We start from the raw sequence: 27045 nt of genomic DNA, 5'->3' as shown, positions 1-27045 counted from the left end.
CATGTATTATTACACTACCCAATGTCCTTATATTGTGCAATTGGATTTTGCTAGATCATTATATACATGAGCTGCATCTTACAAACTGTCCAAGATGCAAATGTTACTGCTACATATTTGGAGAGTTGCTCACACACACTACTGCTAAGATGGTACACTGACAGCTCTACTTTCATATAATTATCAAGATATGTTCAGGTGAAAGTATCAGTTATATGTTAACAGCTCCCTACATTTCTGGCAGCACACTGACATTTCTGGGGAACACAATACCAAGCTACTCATGTGCCAGATTAACCTGTACATGCTGGGCATGATCCAATAGTTGAGGGCTGTAAATATGCATAAAAGCTACTGGCACTCCCTTCATCCACGTCATATGGGCCTACCCATGTAGGGGTTAACACTGCTTAATACAGCACTACTATTTGTAGAATGCAACAATACAACAACATATCAAAGAAAATGACACAGATGCACTCCAGGAATTATACATTTATTAGAGGATTATTACACATTTATTTATTGGATTAAAATACTTTTTGAAGGCTCTCTCATTTATTTTATATAACAGTTCATGCAGAATAATTACTAACCTGCCTGATGACGCAGCCTTTGCAGCCTATTTTCATGGTCTTGCTGATTCATAGCCCGGACACCTGCAGCTGGGAAGTAAATGCAGTGATATTGAGACATACCTATCCATAATAGAGACAAGCATAGCAATTCTTAACTACTTAATACAATGGCTACTTACTCAGTACTGGGGCATTAGGCATCGCATGGGATTCCTGGATCCACTGGTCCAGTTGATCCTCCTTACATCGCTTCAGGTCAGAATAATGGTGCCTGACCTGCTCACCAGTCTGAGGAACACCAGTGGCAGTGGTGAGATCATGAGCAAGACTGTTCCAGGCCTCCATTTTATATTGGGTACCCTGGTACTGGCCCCACAGGAGTCTTTCCTCATGATTGTGGACAAGGAGCCAAACCATTACTTTGGACTCCTCAATGCCCCAGCATTGCACTCTAAATCGAGTGCCTTCTCCAACACCGGTTATGCTGACTGCTGAAGGGAGCTACAACCAGCTATAGCAAGTATTCCCACCTGTGGAGCTTAAATATGCCTCATTTCCCACACTTATTTGTGATTGGCTACTTTTGAAAAAACTTAGCAGTAGTAACACCTGCTTAGCTGATGTTGGCAATGTTTAATATTCCTTTGATAGATATGTGTCTGTTGAAAGTGCATGGTTATGAAATGCTGTGATGGCTTGGTGGTTACTTACTGTGACTATAGTGCACAGTATCCTGATTTTGAGCCCTGTCACTGCTTTTTATTTTCCTACTGGGCAGACCTGACTGGTTAAGGTACAGTAAAGGAGGTGTGGCTGTGTTTAGCCAACTTTGCTCAACTTTGCCCGACTTTGCCCAACGTTGCTCGACATTAATCGACGTTGCTCGACATTGCTCAACATTGCCCGACGTTGCTCTGGTTAGTGCAGTGTGCAGCTACACGCAAATAAGTTGTGGTTGCGTTGGTTGGTGCGATGCGCAGCTAAGCGCAAAGACATTGCGCTAGTTAATGCTGTGTGCAGCTATGAGCAATTTAAATATGCTCAATACTGGTAAAATGTGCTTAGCAGTACTTTATATTGCTTAAAATAAGGTATATATTGCTTAAAATAAGGTACTCATGACTCAGAATGCATAACCATTTCACCTTCATATGTATATAATTTGTTCACTACTACATTTAACATATCAATGCTTTTTACAAAATTTATACATAAAAAATGTCAGGAAATATTTTTGTATAAAGATTTCCAACAGAAAATGGAACCTGCAGTAGTGGGACTCGAACCGGGAATGTCTCCTCTTTGTGCGAAGGCTCTAACCACTACGCTATCGCTATTTTTCTTAATTTGCATATATTTTTCTTATTGTCCTCTTCGGGGTCTAAGCTGCTAACTGTAGCTAAGCAATGGGCAGACCCACGCAAACATGTGCAAATACGGGCAGCTGTATCGGAAATAAAACAAAAAAAATTATTTTACTTTTTAAATTTGTACGTGGTTTAACATATGGGTGAGTGTAGTGTTACAATGTACACATATGAGCAGACTCTCTCATATAACTCGACATTTCTCGAGTTTCTTCATTGCAGGAGCGTGGATTTTTGGACTGATAGGCAGTCTGACATGGCCCCTACACTTGTCCATGCTCCATGTAAGCTTTTGAGTTGAGCCAGCGCACCTTCATTAATATGCATGGCGCGCTGCCGTCATACTCTTAGACTGGCGCTTCCGTGTAAGACTAATCTAGTCTTACACGGAAGATTAGTAAATCCGGGGGAATGAGTTAATACTTTCAAGGCTCCAGTACTTTTTTCCCTGTCACTAGTAATACAAAGAATAATAAGTGGATCTACGTGATCACAACTAACTTGTTATGTGTTTTCAACATGTGCATCAAGAGTCACCATGAATTATTTGACATTCATGTCTCAAACACATAACAGATTGGTTTTGAGCAAAGACTCAATCATAATCCTCTAGCAACTGATACAAAAAGAAACTAAAAAAGGGCAGTTTGTGGCTGAGTGGTAAGATCTCTTTCTTGTAGCTTTAGAGTCCTAGGATCTGTTCTGATGTTCGCTCATTGTCTGGGTGGATTCTGCATGTTCTCCCAGTGTCTGCATAGGTTTTTCTCCAAGTGATGTGGTTTCTGCCTACCTTTCAGAAACATGATTACCACTTGCTACACTAAACTGCCCATATATACATTGTATTTACGTTTCCCTTTATGGTGCAGATAATGACTGAAAAGGTATCTAAGAAAGCCAATTTACTTACATGGTTACAGATAAATAAATTAAATGGAAAACAGCAACTGGTTGTCTACAATGTACTTCCTAAAAGGAAAGACAAACCGGAGAAATAACCAAAAACCAAACAAATAAAATAAACAAATGACAACTGCGGAATACTATTGAACAAATTTTACTTAAACGCATTTTATTCAGTCAGTCACTTGAACTTCTTCAGATACAGATTAAACTTACTAACACTGTTTAAATATCCCTGTTAAAACATCACATGATCACCACCTATCATCTTAAAGGTACAAAACAGACATGAAAAAATAAGAAAATATTATAAAAATATATATAAAATTTCTCAAAAACAAGCATATGCATTTTACATTTTATTCACATAACGGCATAAAATTTTACTCACACATATGCACATATACTCATATGTATGTATATATATATATATATATATATATATATATATATATATATATATAAATATATATATTTAAACAAGCATGCTTATAAACACAAATATCCAAAGGCAAAAAAAATCTGTCTAAGTTTTTTAACTTAAGCAAGCAACTGATAGAACATAGGTCATTTAATCCTGGTTAACTGTAAGCATTAAGATGTAACTGCCAGAATAATTCTAGTTTATCTAACTTTAAACTCAGAGGACCACCCCTTATATCATGGGCTACTTGGTCTATCACTCTAAATGTAAAGGAATGATCGTGATTACCAACTATATGTCTAGCTAAAGCATTATCTAATTTCTTCTTCTTAATACTATAAAGGTGGTCATACACCCTTTCCTTTCCCTAAGTCTACATTCGGTCTTGCCATGTAGTAACTAGTGCATCTTTGGCACTTTGCTAGATACATGACCATCTTAGAATTGCAATTAAATTTCTGCATGGTATTATACCTCTGATTGTTTATGACATACCCCTTCCCTATCTCCATATATTTGCAGCAGGGGCAGTTTCCACACTTATCATTTGTTTATTTTATTTTATTTATTTTATTTTATTTACTTCCTAAAAGGAATATAGTACTTCACTTTGTAGAAGTCATTTACCCATGAAGATAATTTGATGAAAGATTTTTTTTTTAATTGCTAAGAGACAATGGGAAATGTGCTACTTGATTGACTGTGATGCAAATGAATTAAAATAGAAGAAGGATTGTGTTGGTTGTTGACAGAAAACAGTGGAATACAGAGGCAATAACTTTTATTGGACCAAATCAGGTGTCTAGCTTTCATAACTTTCAGACTGGGTGAGCCCTTTATCAGGTGTGAAGTTATGTCTGTTAGATACAGTGGTTTTAAACCTACTTTTGCCTAGTAAAGGAGACCTTATTATATTATTTGCTTTCCACTTGATAAAAGAGGCTTTAAAAAGTTGGTGAGGAAAAAAGATATTTCTGTACATCTTGGACATTTAGACCTATGACAGAGACTACTGAGAGAGATAAATATATATATATATATATATATATATATATATATATATATATATACAGAGAGAGAGAGAGAGAGGGAGGGAGAGAGAGTGCTGAGTGTGGAAAAGGAGTATGTGTGTGAGACAGGGGGTGTGCATATGCTGGTGTGTGTGTGTGTGTGTGTGTGTGTGTGTGTGTGTGTGTGTGTGTGTGTGTGTGTGTGTGTGTGTGTGTGTGTGTGTGTGTGTGTGTGTGTGTGTGTGTGTGTGTGTGTGTGTGTGTGTGTGTGTGTGTGTGTGTGTGTGTGTGTAAAAAGTAATAAACAACTAGTGCTTTATCTGAGTTTAGAGGTTTAGCATATGTATGCATGTATTCGTCTTGTGTTATCAACATTAATATTTTCTTGACAGTTCTGAAGAGTAGCTGTATTACACACACCACCTTCTTAATATGGCTTACAGACTTTAAAGGTTATGGTTACTTTTCTAATCTAAGATAACATGAAGACGTGGTGAGTACAGAGAGGGATGATGGAGATGGAGGCGAGAATTATGCTGATTAGGTAATTCAGTATGGTGGCAAGTGCTCTGTATGTCAAACGAAAAGTTCTGTACTGAAAGCATGAGGCCTAATACTACAAGTCCCAACCGTCTGAAAATTAAAGAGCAAATTTCAAAAAAAAAAAAAAAAAAAGCTGCAAAACCTTCTAACTTTATGTTATGCATGATTTTGCGGGGTGGGGTGGGGCATTCATACATCTCCTGACATGGAAGGCAATGATACTACCCAACTGTTTCTTATGCACACACATACACACACACACACACACACACACACACACACACACACACACACACATATATATATATATATATATATATATATATATATATATATATAGATATATATCTATATATATATAAATATGTGTGGATATCTATATATATATATATATATATATATATATATATATATATATATATATGTAGATCCACTTCTAAATCTTGAAAGCTCATAATCTTGAAATTCAAAATACTGAAGCCAAAAACTTGAAAGTTCAAAATACTGAAAACTCAAAATACTGAATTTCATAATATCGGAAAAAACTGCACCATACTAACACTTACTATACTCCAGCAGAAGTACGGAGAGAAACAAATAACAGACAAAGCATATTAGTTAACTCCGAGATTGCACTTTAATACACTAAGATGAGTTATGTTGTTGTATAGCAAATTAAAAGGGAACATAGCTAAGGTTATAACAGGCAGTCATGAAGCACATAATGGTATGTTTGACATTTTCTTCTGTGGAGTGCGATCTTAAAGTTGATATATGTAAGTAGCAGTGGGTGTGGTGGGTGCAGCCCCCCACATGGTGAGGGCATGGGGGGCTTGCCTCCCCCGCTTATAGTTGGAGAAGAGTAATATGTTTTGTTATGTAGTTGTGTTGGAATATTGTAATTGTTGGTGTACTTTGTTTTTTCAATATTGTGAAATTTAGTATTTCGAGTTTTCAGGATTTTGAACTTTCAGGATTTTGGCTACAGTATCTTGAATTTCAAGATTATGAGCTTTCAATATTTGGAAGCGGACCCATATACATATATATATATATATATATATATATACATATATATATATATATATATATATATATATATATATATATAGAGAGAGAGAGAGAAAGAGAGAGAGAGATGTACGAGTATTAGAGGTGCTACACTAAGAAACGTCAGTCATGGAATCATTACACTTTTCCTCTGTCACACTTTACTGCCCCCAGAGTTCAACAATCACACATAATGAACAGTGGCTTCTTTCTTTACTCTGGCAGTTAGTGCAGATGATTAAGGCTATGAGCTGGTAAAGAGCTACTTCATGTGGCAAATCATTTCATTCCCTCATCTTTTACATTCATTTGTTTACTGTATGACTTTGAACAAGTAACGTAACCTGACACTGTTATGGGACAACTAGAAATTTGGGCTAGGCTCCACATTGTTCTTCTGGACAGCATGCCTGGTAACAACTTAGCAACCTAAAGCCTTTAACTAGTTTCATGTTTCTTTATAAATCTTACAAAAATCTATAAAGTAGAATTTAAAAGGTGGCGGAAGGAAGAAAGGAAAGAAGGAAGATGCCTGCTTGGGGGAGGAGGGGGGCTGGCTTTTTTTAGGTCTCTCCCGTACCTTCAGATTAATAGATGTAGGATACCTTTTGTTTATCTGGAGGATCAGACTTGAAGAAAATGCAGAATTATATCACATTTTAATATTTTAATTCATTTTTATTTACAGTTGCTGTTCCTTTGAGTGGAGCCAATTGCCCTCCAGGCCACATCAGTCATTTAAATGGAAGTTGCACAGGTAAGACCATATTAAGATATTAGCTTGCTTTCAGCAAACTCATAGTAACATGCATTTGTCTTAGCATGTTTAAACAGAATGCCTAGAAGGAAACAATTTTAGCTGGCCTTGTAAATGATGTAGGTCCCTTTCTTTTATTCAGTAATGGTTTTAATCCTCAATGCTTTTAGACTTTGCACTAAATATAAGGCCATCTGTGTCTTAAATAATGTCAGCTATTGCTGTTAACATAATCATTCATAGTGTGCACAAGTGGACACGGTTATCTGAGGGTGTTGCTGAGCTCAAACTCCCACAAAGTGAGGCATTTTGTACATTCTGAATAGCAAAACATTTTGCAGTTCAAACTAAGTTGAATCAATGATCTGATGTCAATTTTCATTCTGTCCTCAACATATGGGTTCAGTTCAAGCCCTTGGAACAGACTTGGCTGCTATCAGAGCTAGTGGTAACCAAAAAAATCTCAAACTTATCCCTTACCCATAATGCACCTATCCCAGTAACTTCAGATCTCATTTGCCACTTTTGGTGTCAGATGTAATGTCAATTGCTCTCGAGCAGATAAGTAATTTCTTTATATTTTTTCAACTCTAACTCTGACTTTAACTCTTAATCCCTGTACATATACCCTACTTTTCACTTTATCTGATAAATCCCTTACCTGTTTTATGCTTGTAGTACATTCATTCTTGGACTTTGCTTTCCCCTTTCCCTTTCCATACATTTTGGGTGCTCTCAATATCACTGTTGATATTTGTCCTCTACACTCCATGTAGTCTTCTTATCATCATTGATACAACCTTTTCAAATTTGTAAAAAAAAAACTTTGCTGTAGTGTTCTCTTTTTTTCTATCAGTGTGTGTGTGTGTGTGTGTGTGTGTGTGTGTGTGTGTGTGTGTGTGTGTGTGTGTGTGTGTGTGTGTGTGTGTGTGTATGTGTGTGTGTGTGTGTGTAAAAAGTAATCAACAACTAGTGCTTTATCTGAGTTTAGAGGTTTAGCATATGTATGCATGTATTTATCTTGTGTTATCAACATTAATCTTTTCTTGGCAGCTCTGAAGAGTAGCTGTATTACACACACCACTTTCTTAATATGGCTTACAGACTTTAAAGCTTATGGTTACTTTTGTAATCTAAGATAACATGAAGACGTGGTGAGTACAGAGAATGATGATGGAGATGGAGGTGAGAATTATGCTGATTAGGTAATTCAGTATGGTGGCAAGTGCTCTGTATGTCAAACGAAAAGTTCTGTACTGAAAGCATGAGGCCTAATGCTACAAGTCCCAACCGTTTGAAAATTAAAGAGCAAATTTAAAAAAAAAAAAAAAGACAAGCTGCAAAACCTTCTAACTTTCTGTTATGCATGATTTTGCAGGGAGGGGGCTTTCATACATCTCCTGACATGGAAGACTATGATAATACCCAAATGCTACTTATACATACACATACACACACACACACACACACACACACATATATATATATATATATCTATATATATATATATATATCTATATATAAATATATATATGAATATGTGTGATATATATATATATATATATATATATATATATATATATATATATATATATATATAGATAGATATATATATATATATATATATATATATATATATATATATATATATATATATATATATATATATATATATATATATATACATATATGGATCCACTTCTAAATCTTGAAAGCTCATAATCTTGAAATTCAAAACACTGAAGCCAAAATCTTGAAAGTTCAAAATACTGAAAACTTAAAATACTGAATTTCATAATATCAAAAAACAAACTACAGGATACTAACACTTACTATACTCCAGCAGAAGTACATAGAGAAACAAATAAAAGACAAAGCATATTAGTTTTACATAGCTATGGAACAAGCCCCCCATGAAGACCCCGCGTATGCTAGGTGCCCCCACACCCCCTGCTACTTAAATATATCAACTCCAAGATTGCACTTTAATACACTAAGATGAGTTATGTTGTTGTATAGCAAATTAAAAGGGAACATGGCTAAGGTTATAAAAGGCAGTCATGAAGCATGTAATGGTATGTTTGCCATTTTCTTCTGTGGAGTGCGATCTTAAAGTTGATATATTTAAGTAGCAGGGGGTGTGGTGGGTGCAGCCCCCCACGTGGTGGGTGCATGGGGGGTTGCCCCCCTGCTTATAGTTGGAGAAGAGTAATATGTTTTGTTATGCAGTTGTGTTGGAATATTGTAAGTGTTGGTGTACTTTGTTTTTTCAATATTATGAAATTCAGTATTTTGAGTTTTCAGGATTTTGAACTTTCAGGATTTTGGCTACAGTATTTTGAATTTCAAGATTATGAGCTTTCAAGATTTAGAAGCGGACCTACATATATATATATATATATATATATATATATATATATATATATATATATATATATATATATATATATATATATATATATATAGAGAGAGAGAGAGAGAGAGAGAGAGACGTACAAGTAGTATAGGTACTACACTAAGAAACGTCAATCATGGAATCAGTACACATTTCCCCTGTCCACACTTTACTGCCCTCAGAGTTCAACAATCACACATAATGAACAGTGGCTTCTTTCTTTACTCTGGCAGTTAGTGCAGATGATTAAGGCTATGAGCTGGTAAGGAGCTACTTCATGTGACAAATCATTTCATTCCCTCAGCTTTTACATTCATTTGTTTACTGTATGACTTTGAACAAGTAACGTAACCTGACACTGTTATGGGACAACTGGAAATTTGGGCTAGGCTCCTCATTGTTCTTCTGGACAGCATGCCTGGTAACAACTTAGCAACCTAAAGACTTTAACTAGTTTCATGTTTCTTTATAAATCTTACAAAAGTCTATAAAGTAGAATTTAAAAGGTGGCGGAAGGAAGAAAGGAAAGAAGGAAGATGCCTGCTTGGGGGAGGAGGGGGTGTTGGCTTTTTTAGGTCTCTCCCGTACCTTCAGATTAATAGATGTAGGATAACTTTTGTTTATCTGGAGGATCAGACTTGAAGAAAATGCAGAATTATATCACTGGCAAGACATTCAGTAAAGTACATTTTGATCTAACATTTTAATATTTTAATTCATTTTTATTTACAGTTGGTGTTCCTTTGAGTGGAGCCAATTGCCCTCCAGGCCATATCGCTCAAACAGATGGAAGTTGCATAGGTAAGACCATATTAAGACATTAGCTTGCTTTCAGCAAAGTCATAGTAACATGCATTTGTCTTAGCATGTTTAAACAGAATGCCTAGAAGGAAACAATTTTAGCTGGCCTTGTAAATGATGTAGGTCCCTTTCTTTTGTTCAGTAATGGTTTTAATCCTCAATGCTTTCAGACTTTGCACTAAATATAAGGCCATCTGTGTCTTAAATAATGTCAGCTATTGCTGTTAACATAATCATTCATAGTGTGCACAGGTGGACAGGGTTATCTGAGGGTGTTGCTGAGCTCAAACTCCCACAAAGTGAGGCATTTTGTACATTCTGAATAGCAAAACATTTTGCAGTTCAAACTAAGTTGAATCAATGATCTGATGTTGTCAATTTTCATTCTGTCCTCAACCTATGGGTTCAGTTCTGACCCTTGGAACAGACTCAGCTGCTATCAGAGCTAGTGGTAACCAAAAAACTCTCAAGCTTATCCCTTACCCATAATGCACCTATCCCAGTAACTTCAGATCTCATTTGCCGCTTTTGGTGTCAGATGTGATGTCAATTGCTCTCGAGCAGATAAGTAATTTCTTTATATTTTTTCAACTCTAACTCTAACTTTAACTCTTAATCCCTATACATATACCCTACTTTTCACTTTATCTGATAAATCCCTTACCTGTTTTATGCTTGTAGTACATTCATTCTTGGACTTTGCTTTCCCCTTTCCCTTTCCATACATTTTGGGTACTCTCAATATCATTGTTGATATTTGTCCTCTACACTCCATGTAGTCTTCTTATCATCATTGATATAACCTTTTCAAATTTGTAAAAAAAAAAAAAAACTTTGCTGTAGTGTCCTCTTTTTTTCTATCAGTGTGTGTGTGTGTGTGTGTGTGTGTGTGTGTGTGTGTGTGTGTGTGTGTGTGTGGAAATATGGTGGAAAAAGAGAAAGCTCCTGCTGGATTTAAGCGTAGTCAGAAATGTGGCCATAAAATACCCTTTTCTGACATGCATTCTTTATGCGTTTATTGTTTGGGCCCTCTCCATCTTCAGAAGGACTGCCCGATTTGTCACTCATTCAGTCATAGGGCTCTTGTCAAGCGGAAAAATAAACTTATCTCGAAAGGCCTGCTTCTGTCTTCCTTCAGCAAGGCATTATCTGGAGCCACTTCAGCTAAAGATAAATCATAACAAATATGGCTTTTGTATCCCATCTTCTTCATCTTCCAAAGCCAATGAGAAGATGAAGAAAATAAGTTTGTCAGTACTGATATCTCTATCAGGTCCAAGTCCAAACAGACAAAAATCTTCATTTCCATTGTCTCCTTCAGAACTGATAAGGAAAAAGTCACATCCTTCCGTTACTACTGTTCTCTCAGAACTGATGGTTAACAAGGCCTTACTGTCGGATCTGACTAGTTCTTTGAAGCCTAGCACTTGGTCTCTCGAATTCTATTCATAGCCAGATAATCTTTGCTCTTCTTCACCTGTCCGACTTAGTCTTTTGGCCTCCCAAGCTGAGGTGCGGTGATTCATGACTGGGACAAAGCAGAAATTCCTGAGACTCAAAGAGCAGATTAAGTTATTTCTTACATTTAAGCAGCAAAAGCACAAAAAAACCTTTAAATAATAACAAACGCACATTACACAGACCACACAAAATAATGCTGCTGGTGTCTGTCTTATACGTTGTCTTATCGTTCTTCTTCGAAATGAAGTAACCACATCAGTTCTCCCTATATATATATATAATTTTAGTAATTTAGTTTAAAGTCATCCATCCATCCATCCATTTTAAATAATAAATAATGTCAAAACAGCATAAAAAGACAGACTTGTAAATATAAAAAATCAATAAGTATAAAGTCAGTCACACAAATAAATATACATATAAATGTTATATAAAAAAAAACTACAAATAAATTATGTTAAGTAACATGTACAAATGTTAAAAATTGTATGTGTAACTTAAAACGTTTGTATAAACTCCTAAATTATAATGAATGAAAATCTTTGGCACAGAGACCACCTTCTTTGTGTTTAATTATTTCTTACATTTATTTCATTGAATTGCACTTCTTAATGCTTATAATTGTGCTATACAGCTAATCTGCTACATTTTGCATGGTTATAGTTTTTCTTACTGTTTCACTGCATTTGTGTACTGTTTTATACTATTTTAACTGTTTTTTTTTTCATTTCTAGATAGTGTTTCATTATTGTAATTGTAGTTTTACTGAATTACTTAACTGTAAACTGTTTTTTCATACTGAGAGTTGTATTTTCTGTTTGTGAGTGCTCTATCTGTGCTTTTCTGTGCATTTGTTGTGACGTTTCTGTGTTCTGGTCAGGTAGCATAGTCTAGAGAGAGGCCTGCTGTTTGTTTGTTCTGATTTTCTGCCAAGGAGTGTATCATATAACGGATTTGTTTGCAGTTAAATGCATTCTTTAGAGTCTCCATGCTCCTTTACCTGTTTAAAACTTTCATTCACTGGCTCACTGCTCTTTTCTTGCTGTGATAAACATTTCTGTAGTGTTTTCTATCTAAAATAGAGTAGCTAGTAGCTGTAATAGTGTTCATTACTGTAACTGCATTTTTACTGATTTACGAAACTGTAAACTGTTTCTTTCTTCATACTGAGAGTTGTATTTTCTGTTTGTGAGTTCTCTACCTGTGCTTTTCTGTGCATATACTGTGAGGTTTCTGTGTTCTAATCAGGTAGCACAGTCTGGATAGAGGCCTGCTGTTATCCAGGCCTGGTTGTTTTGTTTGTTGAGTTTCCTGTGTTTCTGGCAGCCATCTTCTGCTGATGGTATCTTGTCTTCTCTGTTATTGAGAGTAACAGGGTTGCCTGACCTTCTCTTGCATGAGTGATTGGTTGAAAGAGCAGGGGCTACCAGGACTGGATAGTACTTGGTGGGTTTGCAGTTGCCCAGCCCTACTGTATATTTGATCTGGGAGGTAGCATTGTTAAGCTGTTAGATTCTCAGCTGGGCGTCTTCTGTGTGGAGGAGGATGTGGAATGATGTGAATGGGCATACCTTGAAGGAAGGTTTTGCATCAGGGCCGACAACTCGTAAAAATAAAATCTACTGCCAATCATTAGCAGACCAGAGTTCTGCTGTGGTGACCCCCTAACCAGGAAAAGCCGAAAGACACAACAACACTCCTCCCAGTCTAGTCTAATTAGCTCATTCTACCTAATACAGAGAGAACATTCGAGAAGGCCACCCCACTTAGGTTCTTAACCTTGAATTATCTTCTACATAAAATAATTGCACTTCCTACATCCAAATGTTCCTTCTCTCTCAGATTTCACTCTCTTACCACCATCCTTTTGGACATATAAGTTAGTATATCTTTGTTTTTTTTATATATCAGTTTATTTTATGATTTTATTTAGAGATATGTATTTTTCATGTAACTGATATGTAATTTTTGTGAAATACATTCAAAAGAGGGTGATATATGCTCTGTAGTATTTTGTAATGGAATTGATTTATATATTAAATATCCAAAGGAACAAGATAATGGTGACATCTAGTGGTCATTTTGGAAAATAGGTTTATATGATGTAAGATGGCTCAATGGGCTCATAGCTATGTATTTATTTATATAATAAGGGTTTTCAACATCAAATTTATTATGAGTTAATATGTTTTAATATGTTTTAGTATATATATATATATATATATATATATATATATATATATATATATATATATATGTTTTCTTAATACAAGTTGATATAGGTATTTAATTTGTATTTAAAAGTACTGCCTTTTAAATGTAATGAGGTGGATAGTGATTGGTGTAAATGGATGATGATGTAGGTATATAAATCATGTAGTTTGACTTTGATATACATCTGATGAAGTGTCCAGGTAGGACACTAAAGCCCTTCCAACATTAAAAGCTTTTACTCCCTAGTGGCCGTGGTGTGTTCTCTCTGTATTGTTATACTGGCTTTTGGATTTTTATCAGAGGGACCCTTCATTCTCCGACCATTGTGTGCTGACACTGAATTTTCTTAGTAGCCATAACTTCTGCCAGAAGGATTTCAGAAATTCAAGCTTTGTCTTGTAAACCACCATATATGATTTTTCACAATGATAGGGACGAGCTAAGAACCAACCCCTCTTTTCTACCAAAGGTGGTTTCAGAAGTCAATCTCAATCAAAGTATTAACCTACCAGTTTTCTTCCCCAAATTTACTAATAAAGATGAACATTGCTTACATGTATTAGATGTTCAAAGACAATTATGGTTTTATCTTCACAGAACAAAAGATATCAGAAAATCTGATCAATTATTTATCTCTTACTCAAATACAAAACTAGAAAAACCTATGAGCAAAGTGACATTGTCTAGATGGCTAATAGATTGCATTTCTTTCATCTATAAAAATTGGGGATTGCTTTATCAAAACCTTTGAAAGCACATTCAACTAGATCTGTAGCGACTTCAGCTGTCTTCCATTCTAGAGCCTCCATGGATGATAATTGTGCAGCAGTAACTCGGGCTACTCCACATACTTTCATTACTCATTACAAACTGGATCTGATCTCCAGGGGAAGAGCATTATTCAGGTAAGTGGTGCTCAGGAACATCCTTCATTGAGTCCCCCAGGGTCTAAGGTAGCTGGGAACTCTGTCCCACAGGTTGAGGATAGAAAGAAAATTGACAACATCAGATAAAGAAGTTATGTACTTACCATAACATTCCATCTGTGTTGTCCATTTTCATTCCTTCTCAATCCCCTCCCTCCAACCCCCATACCCTTGGATGTCTAGAGGAACGGGTGACTAACACATCATTATCCTTGATATATGGTATATAATTTTGTATATATATATATATATATATATATATATATATATATATATATATATCCGCAGTGGTGCAACGGTAGCATTGTTGCCTCATAGCAAGAGGTTCTCCCATTCGATTCTCGGCTGGAGCGCCTTCTGTGAGGAGTCTGCATGTCTGCCCACAGTTGAGTGGCATTTGAAAGATATGCGTGAATGGGCATGCCTTTGTTGAAGGTTGGGCATCGAGATGGCACGGCACCTCGGCACCGTGAAAATCTACTGTCAACAATTAGCAGACTGGAGTTCTGCTGTGGTGACCCCTAACCGGGAAAAGCCGAAAGAAGAACAACATAGATGTATATATATATATATATATATATATATATATATATATATATATATATATATATATATATATATATATATATATATATATATATATATATGTTTGAGGGAAGCCTTCTAGCTTGTTTTTTTTTTCTTATAACTAGCCAGTTTTCTAGTTTCAGCACTCAAATCTGTTTCTTTGATCTCAGCACTTGTTCAGATAAAAAAAAAAAAAAAAAATTCATCTGCTTTTACTAAACTTGTGTTTCTACCTACTTCATTTTACTTTTGCATCATCTTAAAAATACTCAGTTGTATTTATTACTGCTTGGTGTAACTCATTCTAAGCCTTTTGGTTTAAACACTTGGGCTTCGGACCAGTTGTTTTGCACTGAGAGGGTTTGTGGTCTGCACTGTTGTGGCAGAACAGGTAGCTTACATCCTTCTAGGTTGGGAACTGCTGACTGAGGGCTCAGTGTCTGTTATTCTAAAAGTGTATTAATTCTGGTTTAAGCACTTGGGCTTTCAGGCCAGTTATTTTACATTAAGAGGGTTCGTGGTCTGCACTCTTGTGGGAGGAGAGGCTGGACTCTGCCCTTCTAAGCTGGGAATTTCTGGTTAAAGGCTTATAGTGCATGCATATCTGAACTGCTTCTTACTGAAGTTGGTGCGCCTTGTTTGCTGTGGCATAGACTGGATTCGGGCCTGCTGGATCTAGCTTTGTTTGTGTAACTTGAGCACTAATCCAGACATTCTCTAAAGTATTCAATTGTATTTATTACTGCTTGGTTGTAACTTGATTAAAGTGTAGCTATCATTCTAAGTCTTTTGGATTAAGCACTTGGGCTTAAGACCAGTTGTTTTACATTAGGAAGGTTTGTGGCAAGCACTGTGGTGGCAGGACAGGTAGCTTTCATCCTTCTAAGTTGGGAACTGCTGATTGAGAGCCCAGTGTTCAAGTGTATTAGTTCTGGTTTAGGCACTTGGGCTTCAGGCCAGTTATTTTACATTAAGAAGGTTTGTGGTCTGCACTCTTGTGGGAGAAGAGGCTGGACTCTGCCCTTCTGAGCTGGGAATTTCTGGTTAAAGGTTTATAGTGCCTGAAAATTTGAACTGTATCTTACTGAAATTGGTACACCTTGTTTGCTCTAGCATAGACTAGATCCAGGCCTGCTGAATCTAGCTTTGTTTATATGCTTGTTGTTTGTTTGCTTGTTATTTCCTGGAAGCTAATTCCACCTAATACGCGGCTTCTCAGCACTTCTGTGGATCACTAGTGATATCTGCATTGCTTACTGTACTTATTTCCTTGTTTCACTTGAAAGAAAGTTACTGTTTGCCGTTTTTGCATTTAGTTACTTGTAACACATTGCACTCAAGTTACCTGGCACTTGCTCACTAAAGCAATTATATGTCAGCACTAAAAATTAAAAGCACTACACCCTCACTCCCCACTGGCCCTTGTTTTCAATTATTAAGGAATTCCCAATATTATTCTAGCATGTCCAAAGGTCAGTTGTCAATCTCCTCTCGGTCCAGCTGGTGAATCTGGGAATCTTGAGGCAATGTTATAACTGCCTCATGTACACAGACAACCCTCTCCTCCTCCCACATAACACAAATACTTGAGAGATGCAGCTATTTAGCCAAACTGGAGGCTGAGCTCTCTCAACTCAGGACTGGCAAGACCAGACAGGAGGAGAAGGCAACTACACACACCACAAAACCAGCCTCACATAATGCTACCACACCACTGAATCAAACACATAAACACACAGAGACATACTCGGAGGCTCTAAGTAAAAATTTACCTAAACAGCAGAGGCCTCCAAAGCAGACAACCAAACAACTGCTACCTCAAGACACCCCACAAGCAACACATAAACCACAAAAGCAGTGTGCAAAGCAGTCACAGCCCTTAAGGCCAAATACAACACCAAACATACTTGTCATAGGTGACTCCATAGTCAGACACACTGACGTCCCACTCACCAGGCTGAACAAGGAGAGGGTCACAGTAAGCTACCTATCGGGTGCTAGAATCCACCACATAACACAAGCACTCGGGTCACTCCACGGCAAGTACAAATATGACACAGTCATTGTCCATGCTGGTGTGAACGACCTGACCTCCCTGGACTACATGAAAAGAGACATAGAGGAGCTCTCTGATTATGTAGCCCAGGCAGGTATGACCCTAACCCTGAGCAGTATCCTTCCTTCACCAAGAATGATGCCACCATATAGAGACAAGATGATCAGCTTTAACAATTGGCTTAATGTCTGGTGTCATTCAAAGGGGATCCAGTGTCTGTCTGCCTGGGATGACATGCTTGACAAGCCACACTGCTTCCGGCTTGCACCTGTCACCCTGGGATTCCAGATATTGGCTAAGGCTCTTGCCACCCCCATAGTGCATTTTTTAGGCAAGGCTCAAATTCTAAACCTACCACCCTAGAAAACAAAAATGGGAAGAAACTGAGGGTAATGCTGCTCAATGCCAGAAGTCTAAATCTCAAAATGCACGACTCGAGGCCCTTCTCAGTATGGAGAACATCGATGTCTGTGCTGTAACTGAAACCTGGTTCAAGGCTCCTGAGAGCACCCCAGCACTATTAGGTTTTACCTCATATCATGCCCGGCCCCAAAACCCGGACCACACCACAAGCGGAGGGGTGTATCCATATTCATAAAGGATACCCACACCTCCAGGTTGGTGGCAATGCACGGAAACCATCCAGGTGCAACTAACCATAGGCAAAACTGCTCTACAAATTGTAGCATGCTACAGGCCACCCTCTCAAACTCAGGAACCCCACACAGCCTTCCTGAAGACACTGGAGGGTATAAATGTATCTCCAAACACCATCATATTGGGTGACTTCAACTACCCAATATAGACTGGGAACATTACTCAAGCCCTAACTTTCTAGCCCAACGGTTCCTGGAGTTCATAAATTCAAATGTCATGGAACAGCTAGTCACTGTTCCCACGAGAGGAGAAAATATACTAGATCTCATTATCACAAACATGGGGACAAAATGCTCCACACCGGAAGTATATCCCTCATTGGTGAGATCTGATCATAAACTAATCTCACTGGAAATCCACATCCGCCCCACCCCAAACAAAAAAGACCACAGCGAAGAACTTCTCTAAAGCAAACTTCACACTACTCAAGACTGGTGTGGTATCCTTCAAGGCCCCTGAGCCAGTGGAAACCACAACTCAAGCTGCGGAAGCCCTTACAAATGCCTTCTATGAACACCTCGAGGACTGCATGGATCAGGCAATCCCAAATAAAACCAAGACTCTTTCCACAAAGGGCAAACGTCCAGTCTGGTGGACCCCAGCCATTAACAAACTTTACAATAAGAGGAGAAAGCTATTACATGATAGAACAAAATCCATAAAAGGGAAGTCACCCCTGATCATTATTAGTAAAAAAATACGAGCTCTCATAAAATCAACTAAGGCCAATTTTGAGAGAAAAATTGCCATGGATTCAAAGGACAATCATAAGGCCTTTTTCAGCTATGTTAGGAACCTGGGTGGAAACTCCCAGATATGCTCAGAATTAGTCCAAAATGATACAAAATCACTGAACCCACAGACATTGCCAACATACTGGCAGACAGGTTCAGTGCAAACTTCACCCCTCTCCCCTAAAGGAGAGATAACTATCCCAGCGGAGTGTAGCCTCCCAGACATCTCAAATGCGCAGGTGAAAGCTGCTCTCTCTAAAGCTAAAAACACAGCATCAATGGGACCGGATGGTGTCCCCGGCTGTGTGCTACATGAGCTAAATGAGGAAGTAAACCATAAGGCAGCTGTTTAATCTCAGCCTTACCACAGGATACGTGCCCAAGGAGTGGCGTACGGCAACTGTGGTCCCACTCCACAAAGGCGGTGCCTCAACGGACCCTGGTAATTACCGCCCCATAAGCTTAACAAGTCTAGTCTGCAAAGCTATGGAGAGGATCATAATGGAACTCATAAACGAAGATATAGGGGACTTGCAGACATTGGACCCGACCCAGTTTTCAAGGGAAGATCATGCCTTTTGAACTTGGTCGACTTCTTCGAAACAGTCACCAAGGCCATTGATGAGGGAAAGGCAGTCCATACAGCCTACCTTGACCTTGCAAAGGCTTTCGACACAATACCCCACTCGGGTATTGTAGAAAAACTTACCAGCTTAAATGTAAACCCATATGTCACAAGATGGGTTGCAAACTGGCTTAAGGACAGAACCCACAGGGTTAGAGTTGCTGGCGCTATGTCAAACTCCAAGCCGGTCACAAGTGTTGTCCTACAGGGCTCGGTCCTTGGCCCCCTATTGTTCGGCATCTACTTCTCAGAAGTACAGGCCAACATGGGAGGACTTTGGCTGACAAAGTTTGCAGACGACTGCAAACTGGGCGCCATAGTGGAAAGTGCATTGGACACGGATATCCTTCAGAAGGGACTCACGGAAACAGATAGCTGGTGCCAGAGCCATGGCCTGAAGTTAAACACCAAAAAATGTATAGCCATACCCTTCGGGAAAAACAAGGTAACCCCAAGCTACCATATAGGTGGCAATCCACTAAGCACAGAAGAGGTTATCAGGGACCTGGGGACCCAGGTTGACAGTGGCTTTTCTTTTGACACTCACGGTTGCTAAAGTGGTTAGAAAGACCTTCTACATTGCCCACCTGATCATGAAGGGATTCACTTCCAGATCTAGTGAGGTCATTGTTGCCCTGTACTCTTCACTTATCAGACCAATGATCGAGTACAATGCCCCATTCGGGATGTATCTCACCCGACATCTGCAGCAATTGGAGAGACCCCGAAAGTTCCTCACCAAAAGGATAAAGGGACTCCAAAATCTGTCATATGCTGCCAGATTGAAGAAACTCCAGCTCTATTCAGTCGCATACCGTCTGCTCAGAGGTGACATGTGCCTGACATACAAGGCCATGTCCAACCCGGAATTAATGGACATGCTCCACCTCAAAAAATCCAAATCCACCAAAACCACTAGAGCAAGCGACTTAAACCTTAGCACGGATATAAATAGGATGTGCTGGAGGGATAGATTTATCACTCAGAGACTCCCTATGCTGTGGAATAGAGTCCCGGTCCATGTGAGGCAGAGCACCTCGCTGGCTCTGTTCAAGAGAAATCTTGACCTGTGGACAGGAGATCGTAGGTTTACCCGAATCATCTCTGTGTCACTGCTGGACAGAGGCACAACAAACTAATGGGCACAGTATTTTTATATAAGAAGCCACAAAATTTGGGCTAGGCTTATAAATGCCTTAGGGCAGATAGCCTAGTATAAACCTATGAACCTATGAACCTATATATATATATATATATATATATATATATATATATATATATATATATATATATATATATATATATATATATATATATATATGTATATATATATATATATATATATATATATATATATATATATGGGTCCATATCAGATGTACAAAAGAGCAGGTAAATGAATACCACATGACAGAGACGACTTCGCTGACAGGATGAATCTCCAACAACGGTAAGTCAATGTATTACGGAATGGAATACATTCCTGTGTCCATAATACACTTGAAAACCACATTAAAACATGGATAGCAGAGGGGCAAGCCCCCAGTGGGAGGTTGCTCCCCTTATACCCCCATACTTAAATATACCATCTCTGAGATCGCACTACAGTGAGAGAATGGGACTAACTCCCAGTCTGCACTACTTACCACTGTCGGGGATTTGTCCTGTTGGCGAAGTCATTGACATGGACCCATATACATATATATATATATATATATATATATATATATATATATATATATATATATATATATATATATATGTGTGTGTGTGTGTGTGTGTGTGTGTGTGTGTGTGTGTGTGTGTGTATATATATATGAATACATATACCCTGTACTGCTGCTAACATTATTATTTATGAATATGTGTCCCTATATAGTTTCTAACATTATAATGCAATAATCCATTCACAGAGATAACATTTGTTATGTTTCTACAGTGCTTACAACAAGTTATTACTTCAGCTTGTGGAGCGTACTGGTACAGCTGTATTAAATTATGGTATGTAATTGCAACATTCTTGTTCTTGGCTTATATTAATATAGTAAAGCCAGATCCCTGGTCAGAAAGATAATGCCCTTACTGTGATCAAGGCAACCAAAATGTGATTATCAGGTCATATGCCTGTAGGAGATTGTAGGGGACAGTGAAGGAAGGATGAAGTTATGCCCACTTACCCTTCCCAGGAGGGATGGACAGGGGTGATGTGATGGTAGCAGAGCATGTGGGACAGTGGGGTACTTGCTGTCTCATTCAAGAAGGAGCCACTCCTAGTAACCATGCCTCACTGCTCCTGTCAACCTCCAGTAGTAATGTCTGTACATGGGGTGGGCCCTAGAAATTTAACTCTGAGTGGCCTGACCACCATTGCCACTGTTCATGTCTTTCTAGAGCCTTTAGTTCACCAATGTCTTGCAGGCTGTCAACCTGCCCAGCAGAGTTAAAACCAGACCTGGTGTAGTCAGAGGGAATATCTCATGCAATATACCTCATTGCCTGGGGGTCATAGAGCTCTTAAATAAATAAAGAAATAATAAAACTTAGAAAGAAAAATATAACAAAAAATGTATATACTCAGATAACAAGGGTATTAATTTAGAGTCTTCACCAATAATGCTGAGTGATAAAGCCCTGACTAAGGACCAGGTGTCCTGAGTTTGCCACTTGCTTTAGACATCATGGTGGAGGAGAGAATGAAGGAGTCTTGGCCTGCTGTCATCTTCTTAAGGAGAAGGAGGGTAAATTCATGCTCATTGATTTCCTGGAGGGTAATCCTGTATGGGACTGGGTGGGGTGTCTGCAGGAATTGCTTGTGGAGACAGGGATATCCCTCACTGCAAGCTATTGCATGCCTTACCTAATAGCTGACATGAATGCATGTGAAGTTAAGACTTTGAGTCCTAGTACCAGTTTTCAGAAATGTAGGCACCATCTACAGTATAACAGCAGTCCTTGCTTTAAAAAATCCTTGCTGGTGGGACTTAGTTCAGGTCCTGGTCTCACTAAGCATTTCCTAGACTGGTAAGAGAAAAATACAGGACTTTTTCTCAGTATATATAGCACATTACCAAATATTGATGTGCTGCCTGTTCTGGGCTCCCCGCCTGACAAGGGAGAGAGTTGGGATTGGTCCCAGTAAATGATGGGCACTAGAGATGGATGGTGCTATGTGACAGTGGCATGGACTGAAATCAGTGGTGACCCTACTTGCCAATAAAAGGAGGGTGACAGGTGCAATCCAGGAGATGGAAGAAGGTATCTCAGTAGTTAAAAAAAACTATATATATATATATATATATATATATATATATATATATATATATATATATATATATTGATTTAGAAATATTCTAATAGGTCTGCAGGTTCAATAAACATGTATGATCTGCGCCCATGATTAACAACATGTACACATGCTATAAGCAAAGAGAAACTCTACAGCAGAATGAATACTGAAGGCTTATACAACATGAAATCCAGTTTAGAAGCAAACTATATTAGCTTGTTTGCATCACACACACACACACACACACACACACACACACACACACACACACACACACACACACACACACACACACACACACACACACACACACTACACATACCTCACAACTTCCTAGAACAAGAAATCTGGACACGGCCATAAATAAAAGTGGACAAAGGCCCAAAAATAGGGACAATTTTTAAATATTGCTCTTACAAACTTAGAAAATTGATAGAATAACAGGTTTTGCCTTAACATGAATTTTCGGAAGGGTATAAAGTCTGAAACTCTAATGTCTATCATTATTTTCTAACTTCAGTCTTTAATGATTTGCAATTTATTTGCCAGAAAACCACAAATTTATGAATAACAGACCAAAAATATGAGACAAAAAGCTGAGCAATCTGCAAAAATCTGTAAAGTTGAGAGATAGTGTGCTACATATAGTTGTTATATTGGAGTCCTTCACAATTACACATGTAAAATCACAATGTATAAAAATTTTGAAAAAGAGTTTTTTTAAGCTGTTTCTTCTCTCTTACTCCAGACTGCAGTGACCCTCTGTTTTAAGCCAGGTGGTTTGGTGGTGAAGTCGCTCACAAGGATGGGGGAATTACAATCAAAAGAATGTGCATATTTTAATTTTGAAGCTGCATGATTTTTATTCAGATGGTGCTGTAGTAAGCCCGCAGCAGAGTTAGTTTGCCATTTGATTCTGATTCTCAGTTTAGATCTTCTGTGGTGGCATGTGTGAAATGGGCAATCTTTTTTGAAGTTGTTGTTGTTACTCCCGGCAAGCCAGTACGTAAAAATCTACTGCCAATCATTAGTGTACCGGAGTTCCGCTGTGGCGACCTCTAATCGGGAAAAAGCCGAAAGACACAAAATAACATTTACTTCGATTAGAGTATGCAACTTCAAGATAAAGGTAGAATATTTGTATAAACTGTTAGACAGTCAGTTTTGTCAACTAGTTGTCAAAAGTTGATGCATTCCTTCTGCTTTATGAGAAACTGTCTTATAAATGTGTTTGAGTGCCACAGATTTTAAGTGTTTATGTGTGTAATAATATGATTATTTCAAGCTCTGATTGCAAGTCTTAAACAGAATATTGTGTTCATTTATAGAAACATCACTCCTTAGGTACTTAGTGAAGCTTAATTTTAAGTATACAATGGTATAACTCTGTTTAATGTGAGTGCAAAGGACTAACCAGGCTCTCAGTGCTAGGTTACAGAAGCTACCACTACCCTTTAGTTACTTGGTTGCTGGTGTTAAATATAAAACGTGTTCATTCTCACTACATCACAGATGGTATTGGGGCTGACAAATGCTTACTTTGCATATATATGTATGTCAGAATCTAAATTCTTTGAATACTTACCAAAGACTAAAAGTAATACTCCCATCAGAACACATAACATACCAGGGTTCCTTTTCATCTGTACCAAATATGCACTATCTGAGTCTGCACTTTAACTGTTCAGCCTCAGCTTGTCCACAAGGATGATTGGTGCCTGATGCTTACAGAACAGCCATTATGACTCACCTACACAATTGTGGCCCTTCTACTACCTGGATAATTGTGGGCCCATCATTCTCTCCAGCCTTATATGGAACATGTTATAGCAGAACTAATTTACAAGGGATATCTGCAACTTAACTTATATACACCCCCAATCATTCATTGTTATTAAGGGCAGATCCTGTTTCTTGAACCTAGTATGTTTCTTTGAAATGGTTACAGAGGCTGTGGGTAGTGGTCACTCACTGGAAGCTGCATATCTTAACCAGGTCAAGGCTTTTGGCACTAACCACCACACTGCTTAATGTGACCCCTATGTTCTTTGTTTGATTACAATCTATCCAACAGATTCCAAGGTGTGAAAATTGTGGGTACTCTCTCTGAATGTAAAATTATAACTAGTGGGATACCAAAGTGGTTAGTGTTGAGTCTTCTACTGCTTGGTGTTTGTTTTGTTAATATCTGGGCCTATGTCTGATAACTGTGTTTGAGAAAGATTTAGTGTCTGCAAGCTGGGCACTGTTATGTGCTCATCCACTAATGTTAAATATCTCTAACCTACTGTACTGAAAACAGTCTTCAGCTAAATGCAAAAAAGTGCTACATAGTGTATACTCCTATCTATCTAGCTAATACTTTTTAAATTGCAGTTCTGTTCACTTAGACACATTCATAAGAGACATTGGTACTTATGCATATAAATCTCTCTATCTCATTTAATCATCATCTTTTCACCATCACCAGGAAATCCTTACATCTGACCCAAGTAATTTTAAAATAAATAACCACAAGAACCAAAGAAGCCATTCTACCACTGCACCTTTCCTTTATTAGACTCATTATCAAATATAGTACTGTCTTTATTATGCATAAATCCCAACATACGGTTTAATTAGAAAGACCTCAACAATGTCTGGTCAAGAAACTTCAAGGCCTTAAATCATTCAACTGTCCCAGTAGATTAGAATATCCCTCCCTGTACTTGGTTCTACCCACTGCTCTGAGATGACCTATGTCTTGTGTTTTCAAACCCTGAAAGACATAATCCTATTTGGCATCTGATTTTTTCACAAAACCAATGACTCTGCAAGCACCTGCACTAGGACCTGTATCTACTCCAACACATAAACAAGACTCACTTGAGGGACAGTTTCCTAACTCAATGTATTCTCAGCCTATGGAATAAGTTACCACAACACATCAAACAAAGTATTCATTTGGCTACCTATAAGGTTAGTCTTGGTGTCTGGGTGTGTGGACACAAATTTACATTAGAGTTCTCATGTAAGGCACTGCCCGATTTGTGAGGTGAACACTATTAATTGCTCAAAAAGGGTGTCAAGAATGTTTAAGTTTATATGGCTTGGCATTTTATGGCTCTGTGATCACTTTCCTAGATTTCCTTTGTGTTCCTATGCTTTGTTTTTATACTACCCTGTATAATATTTGATCTAGACATCCCTAGGTAGACATTTTGCATTATTTAAAATTTTAATTATTTTTTTTTATTTATTTTTCCTTGTTGACCAGCAATGGTGGACTGACCCTTGTCAAAAGGCCCATTTACAATGTCAGCCTTTGGGGAAAGCACTTAAATGTTAATAAACAACAATAGTAGAAACATGATGTGTTATACTGTTATACACAGCACATTTTGTCTATTCATTTATTTATATATTTATTTGTTTATTTAGTTAGTTACTTCTGTTTACTGAAAGTTTTGACAGGGCAAGAAGTAACCACTTTTCAATGGAGACCCAGTGAAAAGCTCCAATACGAAACATATTAATAACATGAAGTACAAATTTACTAAAAAGTACTACAGATTAGCAAAATCTAAAGAATCTAAAGAAATCTAAAGAATTAACTGCACTGCTCTGTGGGTGTATATCTAATAATTCACATCTAAAATGTTGTATTCTGTTAGTGGATGTACCTCCTAGTTAGTACATACACTAATGCTTATATCCATTATCCAGGTACTAGTCCCCTCTAACCGCTCCCATCCTGAATGGCACAGAAAGATGGATGGATACCTCCTTGCTGAGAAACTAGTTAAAACATATTACTGCAACTTCCTGAAAAAGACCTGACAAGGTTAATAAGTCCAAAACTTTTTTGCAATTTACTGTACTGCTAAGCTGATCTGGGTCTAAAGCACCAGTCATATCCCCTTTTAAATGGCCCTGAACCCAACTATAATTTTTGAATTTGGCTTTTTCCTCACAGCTAACCTAAAGTAGCTCCTTGCTTTACAGCTTTAACTTCACCTCTGCTGGCCTTAAAAGTATCTAACTTAGCCAAAAATCAGCTTACAAACACCTAGTGTTTCTTCTACAGGGTTACCAAAAAAGTACTTTCTAAGTCATAAATGTTAAATAGAATACTTAATGACTAGATAAAGTCCATAATAAAATAAAGAATACTGGTCCTTAGAACTTTTATTATTTTTCTACTTATGTAGCTCTCACAGAACTGCTGAATCTTATGGTCTGGTTTTAGCCCCCTCTGCTCCCCCTCACTGTGCTCGGGCTCGTTTCACACCCCACCCTGCCCCCAAATTCCACCCACCCTAAATTAGCTAAATTTATAAGACAGAAACCACACCCCCTCTCTTTAACCAATCAAAACTCTTAAAATACTCCCCTCCTTCCTCTATTCCTCTTTAGTTTACTATAACTTGTGCATAAGTTAACAGCTATACAATGCCACAGCCATCATCAATGTTAAAATTTAAATTCAAAATTATCTGCACCCTAGTCCCACTGCTGATTATCCCTTATCTTCTTACTGCCTATGAACATAAGAGCTACCTTGATTTCCATCATTCTCTAGCCCAAACTACTATCACAATCTCATCAAATAAGTTAGATTATTTATTAAACCCCTTCACACCTAACCCCTTACATACTAAATACCTCCATCCTGCTAGCTCCAGATATGTCAACCCCAAAACTAAAAGATA

General features: G+C 37.8%; 1 long non-coding RNA gene across 1 annotated transcript in view; it reads left to right on the top strand.

The window, feature by feature from the left end:
- LOC122805380 overlaps positions 1-9828 on the top strand; it is an 848463-nt gene extending 838635 nt beyond the window's left edge. The window contains exon 3 of the long non-coding RNA XR_006365363.1: positions 9760-9828. This is a non-coding gene — a long non-coding RNA (uncharacterized LOC122805380). The remainder of the gene's footprint in view (positions 1-9759) is intronic.
- Positions 9829-27045: the final 17217 nt, after the last annotated feature.

This window comes from Protopterus annectens, chromosome 6.part1 (assembly GCF_019279795.1).
Source record: "Protopterus annectens isolate FY-2018-M chromosome 6.part1, PAN1.0, whole genome shotgun sequence".
NCBI classification, from domain to species: domain Eukaryota; kingdom Metazoa; phylum Chordata; order Ceratodontiformes; family Protopteridae; genus Protopterus; species Protopterus annectens.
Note: the sequence above shows the minus strand (reverse complement) of the source record. Positions and strands in the feature narration are given on the sequence as shown.